General features: G+C 38.6%; 27 non-coding genes across 27 annotated transcripts in view; all 27 read right to left on the bottom strand.

Annotated features, from left to right (window-relative positions):
- Positions 1-435: 435 nt before the first annotated feature.
- On the bottom strand, positions 436-549 carry LOC142894441 (U5 spliceosomal RNA). Its single transcript, XR_012927922.1, has one exon. It is a non-coding gene; the product is annotated as a U5 spliceosomal RNA (small nuclear RNA).
- Positions 550-1,016: 467 nt separating this feature from the next.
- LOC142894433 (U5 spliceosomal RNA) lies at positions 1,017-1,130 on the bottom strand. The gene has a single exon (XR_012927914.1). It is a non-coding gene; the product is annotated as a U5 spliceosomal RNA (small nuclear RNA).
- Positions 1,131-1,426: 296 nt separating this feature from the next.
- Positions 1,427-1,540, bottom strand: LOC142894328 (U5 spliceosomal RNA). The gene has a single exon (XR_012927813.1). It is a non-coding gene; the product is annotated as a U5 spliceosomal RNA (small nuclear RNA).
- Positions 1,541-2,007: 467 nt separating this feature from the next.
- On the bottom strand, positions 2,008-2,121 carry LOC142894513 (U5 spliceosomal RNA). The gene has a single exon (XR_012927986.1). It is a non-coding gene; the product is annotated as a U5 spliceosomal RNA (small nuclear RNA).
- A 456-nt stretch (positions 2,122-2,577) lies between these two features.
- LOC142894524 (U5 spliceosomal RNA) lies at positions 2,578-2,691 on the bottom strand. The gene has a single exon (XR_012927997.1). It is a non-coding gene; the product is annotated as a U5 spliceosomal RNA (small nuclear RNA).
- A 455-nt stretch (positions 2,692-3,146) lies between these two features.
- Positions 3,147-3,260, bottom strand: LOC142894329 (U5 spliceosomal RNA). The gene has a single exon (XR_012927814.1). It is a non-coding gene; the product is annotated as a U5 spliceosomal RNA (small nuclear RNA).
- A 456-nt stretch (positions 3,261-3,716) lies between these two features.
- On the bottom strand, positions 3,717-3,830 carry LOC142894442 (U5 spliceosomal RNA). The gene has a single exon (XR_012927923.1). It is a non-coding gene; the product is annotated as a U5 spliceosomal RNA (small nuclear RNA).
- Positions 3,831-4,286: 456 nt separating this feature from the next.
- On the bottom strand, positions 4,287-4,400 carry LOC142894330 (U5 spliceosomal RNA). Its single transcript, XR_012927815.1, has one exon. It is a non-coding gene; the product is annotated as a U5 spliceosomal RNA (small nuclear RNA).
- A 467-nt stretch (positions 4,401-4,867) lies between these two features.
- Positions 4,868-4,981, bottom strand: LOC142894454 (U5 spliceosomal RNA). The gene has a single exon (XR_012927934.1). It is a non-coding gene; the product is annotated as a U5 spliceosomal RNA (small nuclear RNA).
- A 455-nt stretch (positions 4,982-5,436) lies between these two features.
- On the bottom strand, positions 5,437-5,550 carry LOC142894331 (U5 spliceosomal RNA). The gene has a single exon (XR_012927816.1). It is a non-coding gene; the product is annotated as a U5 spliceosomal RNA (small nuclear RNA).
- Positions 5,551-6,006: 456 nt separating this feature from the next.
- Positions 6,007-6,120, bottom strand: LOC142894332 (U5 spliceosomal RNA). The gene has a single exon (XR_012927817.1). It is a non-coding gene; the product is annotated as a U5 spliceosomal RNA (small nuclear RNA).
- A 456-nt stretch (positions 6,121-6,576) lies between these two features.
- LOC142894416 (U5 spliceosomal RNA) lies at positions 6,577-6,690 on the bottom strand. The gene has a single exon (XR_012927897.1). It is a non-coding gene; the product is annotated as a U5 spliceosomal RNA (small nuclear RNA).
- A 294-nt stretch (positions 6,691-6,984) lies between these two features.
- LOC142894333 (U5 spliceosomal RNA) lies at positions 6,985-7,098 on the bottom strand. Its single transcript, XR_012927818.1, has one exon. It is a non-coding gene; the product is annotated as a U5 spliceosomal RNA (small nuclear RNA).
- A 293-nt stretch (positions 7,099-7,391) lies between these two features.
- On the bottom strand, positions 7,392-7,505 carry LOC142894334 (U5 spliceosomal RNA). Its single transcript, XR_012927819.1, has one exon. It is a non-coding gene; the product is annotated as a U5 spliceosomal RNA (small nuclear RNA).
- A 467-nt stretch (positions 7,506-7,972) lies between these two features.
- Positions 7,973-8,086, bottom strand: LOC142894434 (U5 spliceosomal RNA). Its single transcript, XR_012927915.1, has one exon. It is a non-coding gene; the product is annotated as a U5 spliceosomal RNA (small nuclear RNA).
- Positions 8,087-8,382: 296 nt separating this feature from the next.
- Positions 8,383-8,496, bottom strand: LOC142894335 (U5 spliceosomal RNA). The gene has a single exon (XR_012927820.1). It is a non-coding gene; the product is annotated as a U5 spliceosomal RNA (small nuclear RNA).
- A 467-nt stretch (positions 8,497-8,963) lies between these two features.
- On the bottom strand, positions 8,964-9,077 carry LOC142894535 (U5 spliceosomal RNA). The gene has a single exon (XR_012928008.1). It is a non-coding gene; the product is annotated as a U5 spliceosomal RNA (small nuclear RNA).
- A 467-nt stretch (positions 9,078-9,544) lies between these two features.
- LOC142894542 (U5 spliceosomal RNA) lies at positions 9,545-9,658 on the bottom strand. Its single transcript, XR_012928015.1, has one exon. It is a non-coding gene; the product is annotated as a U5 spliceosomal RNA (small nuclear RNA).
- Positions 9,659-10,114: 456 nt separating this feature from the next.
- Positions 10,115-10,228, bottom strand: LOC142894465 (U5 spliceosomal RNA). Its single transcript, XR_012927943.1, has one exon. It is a non-coding gene; the product is annotated as a U5 spliceosomal RNA (small nuclear RNA).
- Positions 10,229-10,684: 456 nt separating this feature from the next.
- LOC142894336 (U5 spliceosomal RNA) lies at positions 10,685-10,798 on the bottom strand. Its single transcript, XR_012927821.1, has one exon. It is a non-coding gene; the product is annotated as a U5 spliceosomal RNA (small nuclear RNA).
- A 467-nt stretch (positions 10,799-11,265) lies between these two features.
- LOC142894476 (U5 spliceosomal RNA) lies at positions 11,266-11,379 on the bottom strand. Its single transcript, XR_012927952.1, has one exon. It is a non-coding gene; the product is annotated as a U5 spliceosomal RNA (small nuclear RNA).
- A 456-nt stretch (positions 11,380-11,835) lies between these two features.
- LOC142894337 (U5 spliceosomal RNA) lies at positions 11,836-11,949 on the bottom strand. Its single transcript, XR_012927822.1, has one exon. It is a non-coding gene; the product is annotated as a U5 spliceosomal RNA (small nuclear RNA).
- A 467-nt stretch (positions 11,950-12,416) lies between these two features.
- On the bottom strand, positions 12,417-12,530 carry LOC142894544 (U5 spliceosomal RNA). Its single transcript, XR_012928017.1, has one exon. It is a non-coding gene; the product is annotated as a U5 spliceosomal RNA (small nuclear RNA).
- Positions 12,531-12,986: 456 nt separating this feature from the next.
- LOC142894430 (U5 spliceosomal RNA) lies at positions 12,987-13,100 on the bottom strand. The gene has a single exon (XR_012927911.1). It is a non-coding gene; the product is annotated as a U5 spliceosomal RNA (small nuclear RNA).
- Positions 13,101-13,556: 456 nt separating this feature from the next.
- Positions 13,557-13,670, bottom strand: LOC142894417 (U5 spliceosomal RNA). Its single transcript, XR_012927898.1, has one exon. It is a non-coding gene; the product is annotated as a U5 spliceosomal RNA (small nuclear RNA).
- Positions 13,671-13,964: 294 nt separating this feature from the next.
- On the bottom strand, positions 13,965-14,078 carry LOC142894339 (U5 spliceosomal RNA). Its single transcript, XR_012927824.1, has one exon. It is a non-coding gene; the product is annotated as a U5 spliceosomal RNA (small nuclear RNA).
- Positions 14,079-14,371: 293 nt separating this feature from the next.
- LOC142894340 (U5 spliceosomal RNA) overlaps positions 14,372-14,436 on the bottom strand; it is a 114-nt gene continuing 49 nt past the window's right edge. The window contains exon 1 of the small nuclear RNA XR_012927825.1: positions 14,372-14,436. This exon is cut by the window's right edge and continues 49 nt beyond it. This is a non-coding gene — a small nuclear RNA (U5 spliceosomal RNA).

A 14,436-nucleotide genomic window follows, 5' to 3' on the forward strand; every position in this document is an offset into this window, starting at 1 on the left:
TTTCAAACTCATGGCAACCTTCCCACTGGTGTGTTATTATTGTTGCACAAACTAGACACATTTTGAAGATAGTTCAACTTGATGTTTCCTTCAGAAGCATCAAAAGGAAACAACCCCACCACCTACTTTACTCTCATTAACAAGCATGGTGACACAAACTCAACATTTGTCACATGCGATTGTCCCCGACGCAAAACTACAATTGAAGGTTTTAGCGACCTTTGGATAAATGAATATGCAAAATTAAAACTCGCACCAGCAACATCTAGTGGTGAGACACATTCAGTTTTCTAATGTGTAGTCCTGTGAATGAAATTCCGTGGACTACATATCACATGATTTGTGATAACTGCCCGGTTGTGCAGATCAGACGTGACTTGTTATAATCTTAATGAAAGGATAAGTAAAAAAAATATTTAATTTCACAGTTTAAGGAGCCCCACATAAGCAGGGCAATGAAAAATTGAGTAATACTCTTAGTGATCCTCTCCACGGAAATCTTTAGTAAAAGGCGAAAGATTTATTAGATCTGAAGAGAAATCAGAGTGATCTAACACGCAACACACTGAAGGCTTGGTCCCTTTCAAACTCATGGCAACCTTCCCACTGGTGTTTTATTATTGTCGCTCAAACTAGACACATTTTGAAGATAGTTCAACTTGATGTTTCCTTCAGAAGCATCAAAAGGAAACAACCCCACCACCTACTTTACTCTCATTAACAAGCATGACGACACAAACTCAACATTTGTTACATGCGATTGTCCCCGACGCAAAACTACAATTGAAGGTTTTAGCCACCTTTGGATAAATGAATACGCAAAATTAAAACTCGCACCAGCGACATCTAGTGGTGAGACACATTCAGTTTTCTAATGTGTAGTCCTGTGAATGAAATTACGTGGACTACATATCACATGATTTGTGATAACTGCCCGGTTGTGCAGATCGGACGTAACCTGTTATAATCTTAATGAAAGGATAAGTAAAAAAACAATTTAATTTCACAGTTTAAGAAGCCCCACATAAGCAGGGCAATGAAAAATTGAGTAATACTCTTAGTGATCCTCTCCACGGAAATCTTTAGTAAAAGGCGAAAGATTCATTCGATCTGAAGAGAAATCAGAGTGATCTAACACGCAACACACTGAAGGCTTGGTCCCTTTCAAACTCATGGCAACCTTCCCACTGGTGTTTTATTATTGTGGCTCAAACTAGACAGATTTTGAAGATAGATCAACTTGATGTTTCCTTCAAGCATGGTGAGACGCATTCAGTTTTCTAATGTGTAGTCCTGTAAATGAAATTCCGTGGACTACATATCACATGATTTGTGATAACTGCCCGGTTGTGCAGATCAGACGTAACCTGTTATAATCTTAATGAAAGGATAAGTTAAAAAAACAATTTAATTTCACAGTTTAAGAAGCCCCACATAAGCAGGGCAATGAAAAATTGAGTAATACTCTTAGTGATCCTCTCCACGGAAATCTTTAGTAAAAGGCGAAAGATTTATTCGATCTGAAGAGAAATCAGAGTGATCTAACACGCAACACACTGAAGGCTTGGTCCCTTTCAAACTCATGGCAACCTTCCCACTGGTGTTTTATTATTGTCGCTCAAACTAGACACATTTTGAAGATAGTTCAACTTGATGTTTCCTTCAGAAGCATCAAAAGGAAACAACCCCACCACCTACTTTACTCTCATTAACAAGCATGGCGACACAAACTCAACATTTGTTACATGCGATTGTCCCGGACGCAAAACTACAATTGAAGGTTTTAGTCACCTTTGGATAAATGAATACGCAAAATTAAAACTCGCAACAGCGACATCTAGTGGTGAGACACATTCAGTTTTCTAATGTGTAGTCCTGTGAATGAAATTACGTGGACTACATATCACATGATTTGTGATAACTGCCCGGTTGTGCAGATCAGACGTGACTTGTTATAATCTTAATGAAAGGATAAGTAAAAAAACAATTTAATTTCACAGTTTAAGGAGCCCCACATAAGCAGGGCAATGAAAAATTGAGTAATACTCTTAGTGATCCTCTCCACGGAAATCTTTAGTAAAAGGCGAAAGATTTGTTCGATCTGAAGAGAAATCAGAGTGATCTAACACGCAACACACTGAAGGCTTGGTCCCTTTCAAACTCATGGCAACCTTCCCACTGGTGTTTTATTATTGTCGCTCAAACTAGACAAATTTTGAAGACAGTTCAACTTCAGAAGCATCAAAAGGAAACAACCCCACCACCTACTTTACTCTCATTAACAAGCATGGCGACACAAACTCAACATTTGTTACATGCGATTGTCCCGGACGCAAAACTACAATTGAAGGTTTTAGCGACCTTTGGATAAATGAATACGCAAAATTAAAACTCGCACCAGCGACATCTAGTGGTGAGACACATTCAGTTTTCTAATGTGTAGTCCTGTGAATGAAATTACGCGGACTACATATCACATGATTTGTGATAACCGCCCGGTTGTGCAGATCAGACATAACCCGTTAACATCTTAATGAAAGGATAAGTAAAAAAACAATTTAATTTCACAGTTTAAGAAGCCCCACATAAGCAGGGCAATGAAAAATTGAGTAATACTCTTAGTGATCCTCTCCACGGAAATCTTTAGTAAAAGGCGAAAGATTTGTTCGATCTGAAGAGAAATCAGAGTGATCTAACACGCAACACACTGAAGGCTTGGTCCCTTTCAAACTCATGGCAACCTTCCCACTGGTGTGTTATTATTGTCGCTCAAACTAGACAAATTTTGAAGACAGTTCAACTTCAGAAGCATCAAAAGGAAACAACCCCACCACCTACTTTACTCTCATTAACAAGCATGGCGACACAAACTCAACATTTGTTACATGCGATTGTCCCCGACGCAAAACTACAATTGAAGGTTTTAGCCACCTTTGGATAAATGAATATGCAAAATTAAAACTCGCACCAGCGACATCTAGTGGTGAGACGCATTCAGTTTTCTAATGTGTAGTCCTGTGAATGAAATTCCGTGGACTACATATCACATGATTTGTGATAACTGCCCGGTTGCGCAGATCAGACGTAACCTGTTATAATCTTAATGAAAGGATAAGTAAAAAACAACTTAATTTCACAGTTTAAGAAGCCCCACATAAGCAGGGCAATGAAAAATTGAGTAATACTCTTAGTGATCCTCTCCACGGAAATCTTTAGTAAAAGGCGAAAGATTTATTCGATCTGAAGAGAAATCAGAGTGATCTAACACGCAACACACTGAAGGCTTGGTCCCTTTCAAACTCATGGCAACCTTCCCACTGGTGTTTTATTATTGTCGCTCAAACTAGACAAATTTTGAAGACAGTTCAACTTCAGAAGCATCAAAAGGAAACAACCCCACCACCTACTTTACTCTCATTAACAAGCATGACGACACAAACTCAACATTTGTTACATGCGATTGTCCCCGACGCAAAACTACAATTGAAGGTTTTAGCGACCTTTGGATAAATGAATATGCAAAATTAAAACTCGCACCAGCGACATCTAGTGGTGAGACACATTCAGTTTTCTAATGTGTAGTCCTGTGAATGAAATTACGTGGACTACATATCACATGATTTGTGATAACTGCCCGGTTGTGCAGATCAGACGTGACTTGTTATAATCTTAATGAAAGGATAAGTAAAAAAACAATTTAATTTCACAGTTTAAGGAGCCCCACATAAGCAGGGCAATTAAAAATTGAGTAATACTCTTAGTGATCCTCTCCACGGAAATCTTTAGTAAAAGGCGAAAGATTTGTTCGATCTGAAGAGAAATCAGAGTGATCTAACACGCAACACACTGAAGGCTTGGTCCCTTTCAAACTCATGGCAACCTTCCCACTGGTGTTTTATTATTGTCGCTCAAACTAGACAAATTTTGAAGATAGTTCAACTTCAGAAGCATCAAAAGGAAACAACCTCACCACCTACTTTACTCTCATTAACAAGCATGGCGACACAAACTCAACATTTGTTACATGCGATTGTCCCGGACGCAAAACTACAATTGAAGGTTTTAGCGACCTTTGGATAAATGAATACGCAAAATTAAAACTTGCACCAGCGACATCTAGTGGTGAGACACATTCAGTTTTCTAATGTGTAGTCCTGTGAATGAAATTACGTGGACTACATATCACATGATTTGTGTTAACTGCCTGGTTGCGAAGATCAGACGTAACCTGTTATAATCTTAAGGAAAGGATAAGTAAAAAAACAATTTAATTTCACAGTTTAAGGAGCCCCACATAAGCAGGGCAATGAAAAATTGAGTAATACTCTTAGTGATCCTCTCCACGGAAATCTTTAGTAAAAGGCGAAAGATTTATTCGATCTGAAGAGAAATCAGAGTGATCTAACACGCAACACACTGAAGGCTTGGTCCCTTTCAAACTCATGGCAACCTTCCCACTGGTGTTTTATTATTGTCGCTCAAACTAGACACATTTTGAAGATAGTTCAACTTGATGTTTCCTTCAGAAGCATCAAAAGGAAACAACCCCACCACCTACTTTACTCTCATTAACAAGCATGGCGACACAAACTCAACATTTGTTACATGCGATTGTCCCGGACGCAAAACTACAATTGAAGGTTTTAGCCACCTTTGGATAAATGAATACGCAAAATTAAAACTCGCAACAGCGACATCTAGTGGTGAGACACATTCAGTTTTCTAATGTGTAGTCCTGTGAATGAAATTACGTGGACTACATATCACATGATTTGTGATAACTGCCCGGTTGTGCAGATCAGACGTGACTTGTTATAATCTTAATGAAAGGATAAGTAAAAAAACAATTTAATTTCACAGTTTAAGGAGCCCCACATAAGCAGGGCAATTAAAAATTGAGTAATACTCTTAGTGATCCTCTCCACGGAAATCTTTAGTAAAAGGCGAAAGATTTGTTCGATCTGAAGAGAAATCAGAGTGATCTAACGCGCAACACACTGAAGGCTTGGTCCCTTTAAAACTCATGGCAACCTTCCCACTGGTGTGTTATTATTGTCGCTCAAACTAGACAAATTTTGAAGACAGTTCAACTTCAGAAGCATCAAAAGGAAACAACCCCACCACCTACTTTACTCTCATTAACAAGCATGACGACACAAACTCAACATTTGTTACATGCGATTGTCCCCGACGCAAAACTACAATTGAAGGTTTTAGCCACCTTTGGATAAATGAATATGCAAAATTAAAACTCGCACCAGCGACATCTAGTGGTGAGACGCATTCAGTTTTCTAATGTGTAGTCCTGTGAATGAAATTCCGTGGACTACATATCACATGATTTGTGATAACTGCCCGGTTGCGCAGATCAGACGTAACCTGTTATAATCTTAATGAAAGGATAAGTAAAAAACAATTTAATTTCACAGTTTAAGAAGCCCCACATAAGCAGGGCAATGAAAAATTGAGTAATACTCTTAGTGATCCTCTCCACGGAAATCTTTAGTAAAAGGCGAAAGATTTATTCGATCTGAAGAGAAATCAGAGTGATCTAACACGCAACACACTGAAGGCTTGGTCCCTTTCAAACTCATGGCAACCTTCCCACTGGTGTTTTATTATTGTCGCTCAAACTAGACAAATTTTGAAGACAGTTCAACTTCAGAAGCATCAAAAGGAAACAACCCCACCACCTACTTTACTCTCATTAACAAGCATGACGACACAAACTCAACATTTGTTACATGCGATTGTCCCCGACGCAAAACTACAATTGAAGGTTTTAGCGACCTTTGGATAAATGAATATGCAAAATTAAAACTCGCACCAGCGACATCTAGTGGTGAGACACATTCAGTTTTCTAATGTGTAGTCCTGTGAATGAAATTACGTGGACTACATATCACATGATTTGTGTTAACTGCCTGGTTGCGAAGATCAGACGTAACCTGTTATAATCTTAAGGAAAGGATAAGTAAAAAAACAATTTAATTTCACAGTTTAAGGAGCCCCACATAAGCAGGGCAATGAAAAATTGAGTAATACTCTTAGTGATCCTCTCCACGGAAATCTTTAGTAAAAGGCGAAAGATTTATTCGATCTGAAGAGAAATCAGAGTGATCTAACACGCAACACACTGAAGGCTTGGTCCCTTTCAAACTCATGGCAACCTTCCCACTGGTGTTTTATTATTGTCGCTCAAACTAGACACATTTTGAAGATAGTTCAACTTCAGAAGCATCAAAAGGAAACAACCCCACCACCTACTTTACTCTCATTAACAAGCATGGCGACACAAACTCAACATTTGTTACATGCGATTGTCCCCGACGCAAAACTACAATTGAAGGTTTTAGCGACCTTTGGATAAAAGAATATGCAAAATTAAAACTCGCACCAGCAACATCTAGTGGTGAGACACATTCAGTTTTCTAATGTGTAGTCCTGTGAATGAAATTCCGTGGACTACATATCATATGATTTGTGATAACTGCCCGGTTGTGCAGATCAGACGTGACTTGTTATAATCTTAATGAAAGGATAAGTAAAAAAACAATTTAATTTCACAGTTTAAGAAGCCCCACATAAGCAGGGCAAGGAAAAATTGAGTAATACTCTTAGTGATCCTCTCCACGGAAATCTTTAGTAAAAGGCGAAAGATTTATTCGATCTGAAGAGAAATCAGAGTGATCTAACACGCAACACACTGAAGGCTTGGTCCCTTTCAAACTCATGGCAACCTTCCCACTTGTGTTTTATTATTGTGGCTCAAACTAGACAGATTTTGAAGATAGATCAACTTGATGTTTCCTTCAAGCATGGTGAGACGCATTCAGTTTTCTAATGTGTAGTCCTGTGAATGAAATTCTGTGGACTACATATCACATGATTTGTGATAACTGCCCGGTTGCGCAGATCAGACGTAACCTGTTATAATCTTAATGAAAGGATAAGTAAAAAAAAAATTAATTTCACAGTTTAAGAAGCCCCACATAAGCAGGGCAATGAAAAATTGAGTAATACTCTTAGTGATCCTCTCCACGGAAATCTTTAGTAAAAGGCGAAAGATTTATTCGATCTGAAGAGAAATCAGAGTGATCTAACACGCAACACACTGAAGGCTTGGTCCCTTTCAAACTCATGGCAACCTTCCCACTGGTGTTTTATTATTGTGGCTCAAACTAGACAGATTTTGAAGATAGATCAACTTGATGTTTCCTTCAAGCATGGTGAGACGCATTCAGTTTTCTAATGTGTAGTCCTGTGAATGAAATTCCGTGGACTACATATCACATGATTTGTGATAACTGCCCGGTTGCGCAGATCAGACGTAACCTGTTATAATCTTAATGAAAGGATAAGTAAAAAAAAATTTATTTCACAGTTTAAGAAGCCCCACATAAGCAGGGCAATGAAAAATTGAGTAATACTCTTAGTGATCCTCTCCACGGAAATCTTTAGTAAAAGGCGAAAGATTTATTCGATCTGAAGAGAAATCAGAGTGATCTAACACGCAACACACTGAAGGCTTGGTCCCTTTCAAACTCATGGCAACCTTCCCACTGGTGTTTTATTATTGTCGCTCAAACTAGACACATTTTGAAGATAGTTCAACTTGATGTTTCCTTCAGAAGCATCAAAAGGAAACAACCCCACCACCTACTTTACTCTCATTAACAAGCATGACGACACAAACTCAACATTTGTTACATGCGATTGTCCCCGACGCAAAACTACAATTGAAGGTTTTAGCCACCTTTGGATAAATGAATACGCAAAATTAAAACTCGCACCAGCGACATCTAGTGGTGAGACACATTCAGTTTTCTAATGTGTAGTCTTGTGAATGAAATTACGTGGACTACATATCACATGATTTGTGATAACTGCCCGGTTGTGCAGATCGGACGTAACCTGTTATAATCTTAATGAAAGGATAAGTAAAAAAACAATTTAATTTCACAGTTTAAGAAGCCCCACATAAGCAGGGCAATGAAAAATTGAGTAATACTCTTAGTGATCCTCTCCACGGAAATCTTTAGTAAAAGGCGAAAGATTCATTCGATCTGAAGAGAAATCAGAGTGATCTAACACGCAACACACTGAAGGCTTGGTCCCTTTCAAACTCATGGCAACCTTCCCACTGGTGTTTTATTATTGTGGCTCAAACTAGACAGATTTTGAAGATAGATCAACTTGATGTTTCCTTCAAGCATGGTGAGACGCATTCAGTTTTCTAATGTGTAGTCCTGTAAATGAAATTCCGTGGACTACATATCACATGATTTGTGATAACTGCCCGGTTGTGCAGATCAGACGTAACCTGTTATAATCTTAATGAAAGGATAAGTTAAAAAAACAATTTAATTTCACAGTTTAAGAAGCCCCACATAAGCAGGGCAATGAAAAATTGAGTAATACTCTTAGTGATCCTCTCCACGGAAATCTTTAGTAAAAGGCGAAAGATTTATTCGATCTGAAGAGAAATCAGAGTGATCTAACACGCAACACACTGAAGGCTTGGTCCCTTTCAAACTCATGGCAACCTTCCCACTGGTGTTTTATTATTGTCGCTCAAACTAGACACATTTTGAAGATAGTTCAACTTGATGTTTCCTTCAGAAGCATCAAAAGGAAACAACCCCACCACCTACTTTACTCTCATTAACAAGCATGGCGACACAAACTCAACATTTGTTACATGCGATTGTCCCGGACGCAAAACTACAATTGAAGGTTTTAACCACCTTTGGATAAATGAATACGCAAAATTAAAACTCGCAACAGCGACATCTAGTGGTGAGACACATTCAGTTTTCTAATGTGTAGTCCTGTGAATGAAATTACGTGGACTACATATCACATGATTTGTGATAACTGCCCGGTTGTGCAGATCAGACGTGACTTGTTATAATCTTAATGAAAGGATAAGTAAAAAAACAATTTAATTTCACAGTTTAAGGAGCCCCACATAAGCAGGGCAATGAAAAATTGAGTAATACTCTTAGTGATCCTCTCCACGGAAATCTTTAGTAAAAGGCGAAAGATTTGTTCGATCTGAAGAGAAATCAGAGTGATCTAACACGCAACACACTGAAGGCTTGGTCCCTTTCAAACTCATGGCAACCTTCCCACTGGTGTGTTATTATTGTCGCTCAAACTAGACACATTTTGAAGATAGTTCAACTTGATGTTTCCTTCAGAAGCATCAAAAGGAAACAACCCCACCACCTACTTTACTCTCATTAACAAGCATGGCGACACAAACTCAACATTTGTTACATGCGATTGTCCCGGACGCAAAACTACAATTGAAGGTTTTAGCGACCTTTGGATAAATGAATACGCAAAATTAAAACTCGCACCAGCGACATCTAGTGGTGAGACACATTCAGTTTTCTAATGTGTAGTCCTGTGAATGAAATTACGCGGACTACATATCACATGATTTGTGATAACCGCCCGGTTGTGCAGATCAGACATAACCCGTTAACATCTTAATGAAAGGATAAGTAAAAAAACAATTTAATTTCACAGTTTAAGGAGCCCCACATAAGCAGGGCAATGAAAAATTGAGTAATACTCTTAGTGATCCTCTCCACGGAAATCTTTAGTAAAAGGCGAAAGATTTGTTCGATCTGAAGAGAAATCAGAGTGATCTAACACGCAACACACTGAAGGCTTGGTCCCTTTCAAACTCATGGCAACCTTCCCACTGGTGTGTTATTATTGTCGCTCAAACTAGACAAATTTTGAAGACAGTTCAACTTCAGAAGCATCAAAAGGAAACAACCCCACCACCTACTTTACTCTCATTAACAAGCATGACGACACAAACTCAACATTTGTTACATGCGATTGTCCCCGACGCAAAACTACAATTGAAGGTTTTAGCGACCTTTGGATAAATGAATATGCAAAATTAAAACTCGCACCAGCGACATCTAGTGGTGAGACGCATTCAGTTTTCTAATGTGTAGTCCTGTGAATGAAATTCCGTGGACTACATATCACATGATTTGTGATAACTGCCCGGTTGTGCAGATCAGACGTGACTTGTTATAATCTTAATGAAAGGATAAGTAAAAAAACAATTTAATTTCACAGTTTAAGGAGCCCCACATAAGCAGGGCAATTAAAAATTGAGTAATACTCTTAGTGATCCTCTCCACGGAAATCTTTAGTAAAAGGCGAAAGATTTGTTCGATCTGAAGAGAAATCAGAGTGATCTAACACGCAACACACTGAAGGCTTGGTCCCTTTCAAACTCATGGCAACCTTCCCACTGGTGTTTTATTATTGTCGCTCAAACTAGACAAATTTTGAAGATAGTTCAACTTCAGAAGCATCAAAAGGAAACAACCTCACCACCTACTTTACTCTCATTAACAAGCATGGCGACACAAACTCAACATTTGTTACATGCGATTGTCCCGGACGCAAAACTACAATTGAAGGTTTTAGCGACCTTTGGATAAATGAATACGCAAAATTAAAACTTGCACCAGCGACATCTAGTGGTGAGACACATTCAGTTTTCTAATGTGTAGTCCTGTGAATGAAATTACGTGGACTACATATCACATGATTTGTGTTAACTGCCTGGTTGCGAAGATCAGACGTAACCTGTTATAATCTTAAGGAAAGGATAAGTAAAAAAACAATTTAATTTCACAGTTTAAGGAGCCCCACATAAGCAGGGCAATGAAAAATTGAGTAATACTCTTAGTGATCCTCTCCACGGAAATCTTTAGTAAAAGGCGAAAGATTTATTCGATCTGAAGAGAAATCAGAGTGATCTAACACGCAACACACTGAAGGCTTGGTCCCTTTCAAACTCATGGCAACCTTCCCACTGGTGTTTTATTATTGTCGCTCAAACTAGACACATTTTGAAGATAGTTCAACTTGATGTTTCCTTCAGAAGCATCAAAAGGAAACAACCCCACCACCTACTTTACTCTCATTAACAAGCATGGCGACACAAACTCAACATTTGTTACATGCGATTGTCCCGGACGCAAAACTACAATTGAAGGTTTTAGCCACCTTTGGATAAATGAATACGCAAAATTAAAACTCGCAACAGCGACATCTAGTGGTGAGACACATTCAGTTTTCTAATGTGTAGTCCTGTGAATGAAATTACGTGGACTACATATCACATGATTTGTGATAACTGCCCGGTTGTGCAGATCAGACGTGACTTGTTATAATCTTAATGAAAGGATAAGTAAAAAAACAATTTAATTTCACAGTTTAAGGAGCCCCACATAAGCAGGGCAATTAAAAATTGAGTAATACTCTTAGTGATCCTCTCCACGGAAATCTTTAGTAAAAGGCGAAAGATTTGTTCGATCTGAAGAGAAATCAGAGTGATCTAACGCGCAACACACTGAAGGCTTGGTCCCTTTCAAACTCATGGCAACCTTCCCACTGGTGTGTTATTATTGTCGCTCAAACTAGACAAATTTTGAAGACAGTTCAACTTCAGAAGCATCAAAAGGAAACAACCCCACCACCTACTTTACTCTCATTAACAAGCATGGCGACACAAACTCAACATTTGTTACATGCGATTGTCCCGGACGCAAAACTACAATTGAAGGTTTTAGCGACCTTTGGATAAATGAATACGCAAAATTAAAACTCGCACCAGCGACATCTAGTGGTGAGACACATTCAGTTTTCTAATGTGTAGTCCTGTGAATGAAATTACGCGGACTACATATCACATGATTTGTGATAACCGCCCGGTTGTGCAGATCAGACATAACCCGTTAACATCTTAATGAAAGGATAAGTAAAAAAACAATTTAATTTCACAGTTTAAGAAGCCCCACATAAGCAGGGCAATGAAAAATTGAGTAATACTCTTAGTGATCCTCTCCACGGAAATCTTTAGTAAAAGGCGAAAGATTTATTCGATCTGAAGAGAAATCAGAGTGATCTAACACGCAACACACTGAAGGCTTGGTCCCTTTCAAACTCATGGCAACCTTCCCACTGGTGTTTTATTATTGTCGCTCAAACTAGACACATTTTGAAGATAGTTCAACTTGATGTTTCCTTCAGAAGCATCAAAAGGAAACAACCCCACCACCTACTTTACTCTCATTAACAAGCATGGCGACACAAACTCAACATTTGTTACATGCGATTGTCCCGGACGCAAAACTACAATTGAAGGTTTTAGCCACCTTTGGATAAATGAATACGCAAAATTAAAACTCGCACCAGCGACATCTAGTGGTGAGACACATTCAGTTTTCTAATGTGTAGTCCTGTGAATGAAATTCCGTGGACTACATATCACATGATTTGTGATAACTGCCCGGTTGTGCAGATCAGACGTGACTTGTTATAATCTTAATGAAAGGATAAGTAAAAAAACAATTTAATTTCACAGTTTAAGGAGCCCCACATAAGCAGGGCAATGAAAAATTGAGTAATACTCTTAGTGATCCTCTCCACGGAAATCTTTAGTAAAAGGCGAAAGATTTGTTCGATCTGAAGAGAAATCAGAGTGATCTAACACGCAACACACTGAAGGCTTGGTCCCTTTCAAACTCATGGCAACCTTCCCACTGGTGTGTTATTATTGTCGCTCAAACTAGACAAATTTTGAAGACAGTTCAACTTCAGAAGCATCAAAAGGAAACAACCCCACCACCTACTTTACTCTCATTAACAAGCATGACGACACAAACTCAACATTTGTTACATGCGATTGTCCCCGACGCAAAACTACAATTGAAGGTTTTAGCCACCTTTGGATAAATGAATATGCAAAATTAAAACTCGCACCAGCGACATCTAGTGGTGAGACGCATTCAGTTTTCTAATGTGTAGTCCTGTGAATGAAATTCCGTGGACTACATATCACATGATTTGTGATAACTGCCTGGTTGCGAAGATCAGACGTAACCTGTTATAATCTTAAGGAAAGGATAAGTAAAAAAACAATTTAATTTCACAGTTTAAGGAGCCCCACATAAGCAGGGCAATAAAAAATTGAGTAATACTCTTAGTGATCCTCTCCACGGAAATCTTTAGTAAAAGGCGAAAGATTTATTCGATCTGAAGAGAAATCAGAGTGATCTAACACGCAACACACTGAAGGCTTGGTCCCTTTCAAACTCATGGCAACCTTCCCACTGGTGTTTTATTATTGTCGCTCAAACTAGACACATTTTGAAGATAGTTCAACTTCAGAAGCATCAAAAGGAAACAACCCCACCACCTACTTTACTCTCATTAACAAGCATGGCGACACAAACTCAACATTTGTTACATGCGATTGTCCCCGACGCAAAACTACAATTGAAGGTTTTAGCGACCTTTGGATAAAAGAATATGCAAAATTAAAACTCGCACCAGCAACATCTAGTGGTGAGACACATTCAGTTTTCTAATGTGTAGTCCTGTGAATGAAATTCCGTGGACTACATATCATATGATTTGTGATAACTGCCCGGTTGTGCAGATCAGACGTGACTTGTTATAATCTTAATGAAAGGATAAGTAAAAAAACAATTTAATTTCACAGTTTAAGAAGCCCCACATAAGCAGGGCAAGGAAAAATTGAGTAATACTCTTAGTGATCCTCTCCACGGAAATCTTTAGTAAAAGGCGAAAGATTTATTCGATCTGAAGAGAAATCAGAGTGATCTAACACGCAACACACTGAAGGCTTGGTCCCTTTCAAACTCATGGCAACCTTCCCACTTGTGTTTTATTATTGTGGCTCAAACTAGACAGATTTTGAAGATAGATCAACTTGATGTTTCCTTCAAGCATGGTGAGACGCATTCAGTTTTCTAATGTGTAGTCCTGTGAATGAAATTCCGTGGACTACATATCACATGATTTGTGATAACTGCCCGGTTGCGCAGATCAGACGTAACCTGTTATAATCTTAATGAAAGGATAAGTAAAAAAAAAATTAATTTCACAGTTTAAGAAGCCCCACATAAGCAGGGCAATGAAAAATTGAGTAATACTCTTAGTGATCCTCTCCACGGAAATCTTTAGTAAAAGGCGAAAGATTTATTCGATCTGAAGAGAAATCAGAGTGATCTAACACGCAACACACTGAAGGCTTGGTCCCTTTCAAACTCATGGCAACCTTCCCACTGGTGTTTTATTATTGTGGCTCAAACTAGACAGATTTTGAAGATAGATCAACTTGATGTTTCCTTCAAGCATGGTGAGACGCATTCAGTTTTCTAATGTGTAGTCCTGTGAATGAAATTCCGTGGACTACATATCACATGATTTGTGATAACTGCCCGGTTGCGCAGATCAGACGTAACCTGTTATAATCTTAATGAAAGGATAAGTAAAAAAAAATTTATTTCACAGTTTAAGAAGCCCCACATAAGCAGGGCAATGAAAAATTGAGTAATACTCTTAGTGATCCTCTCCACGGAAATC

This window comes from Nelusetta ayraudi, unplaced genomic scaffold (assembly GCF_046127955.1).
Source record: "Nelusetta ayraudi isolate G7.1 ecotype Tasmania unplaced genomic scaffold, CSIRO-AGI_Nayr_v1 ptg000042l, whole genome shotgun sequence".
In the NCBI taxonomy this organism is placed as follows: Eukaryota; Metazoa; Chordata; class Actinopteri; order Tetraodontiformes; family Monacanthidae; genus Nelusetta; species Nelusetta ayraudi.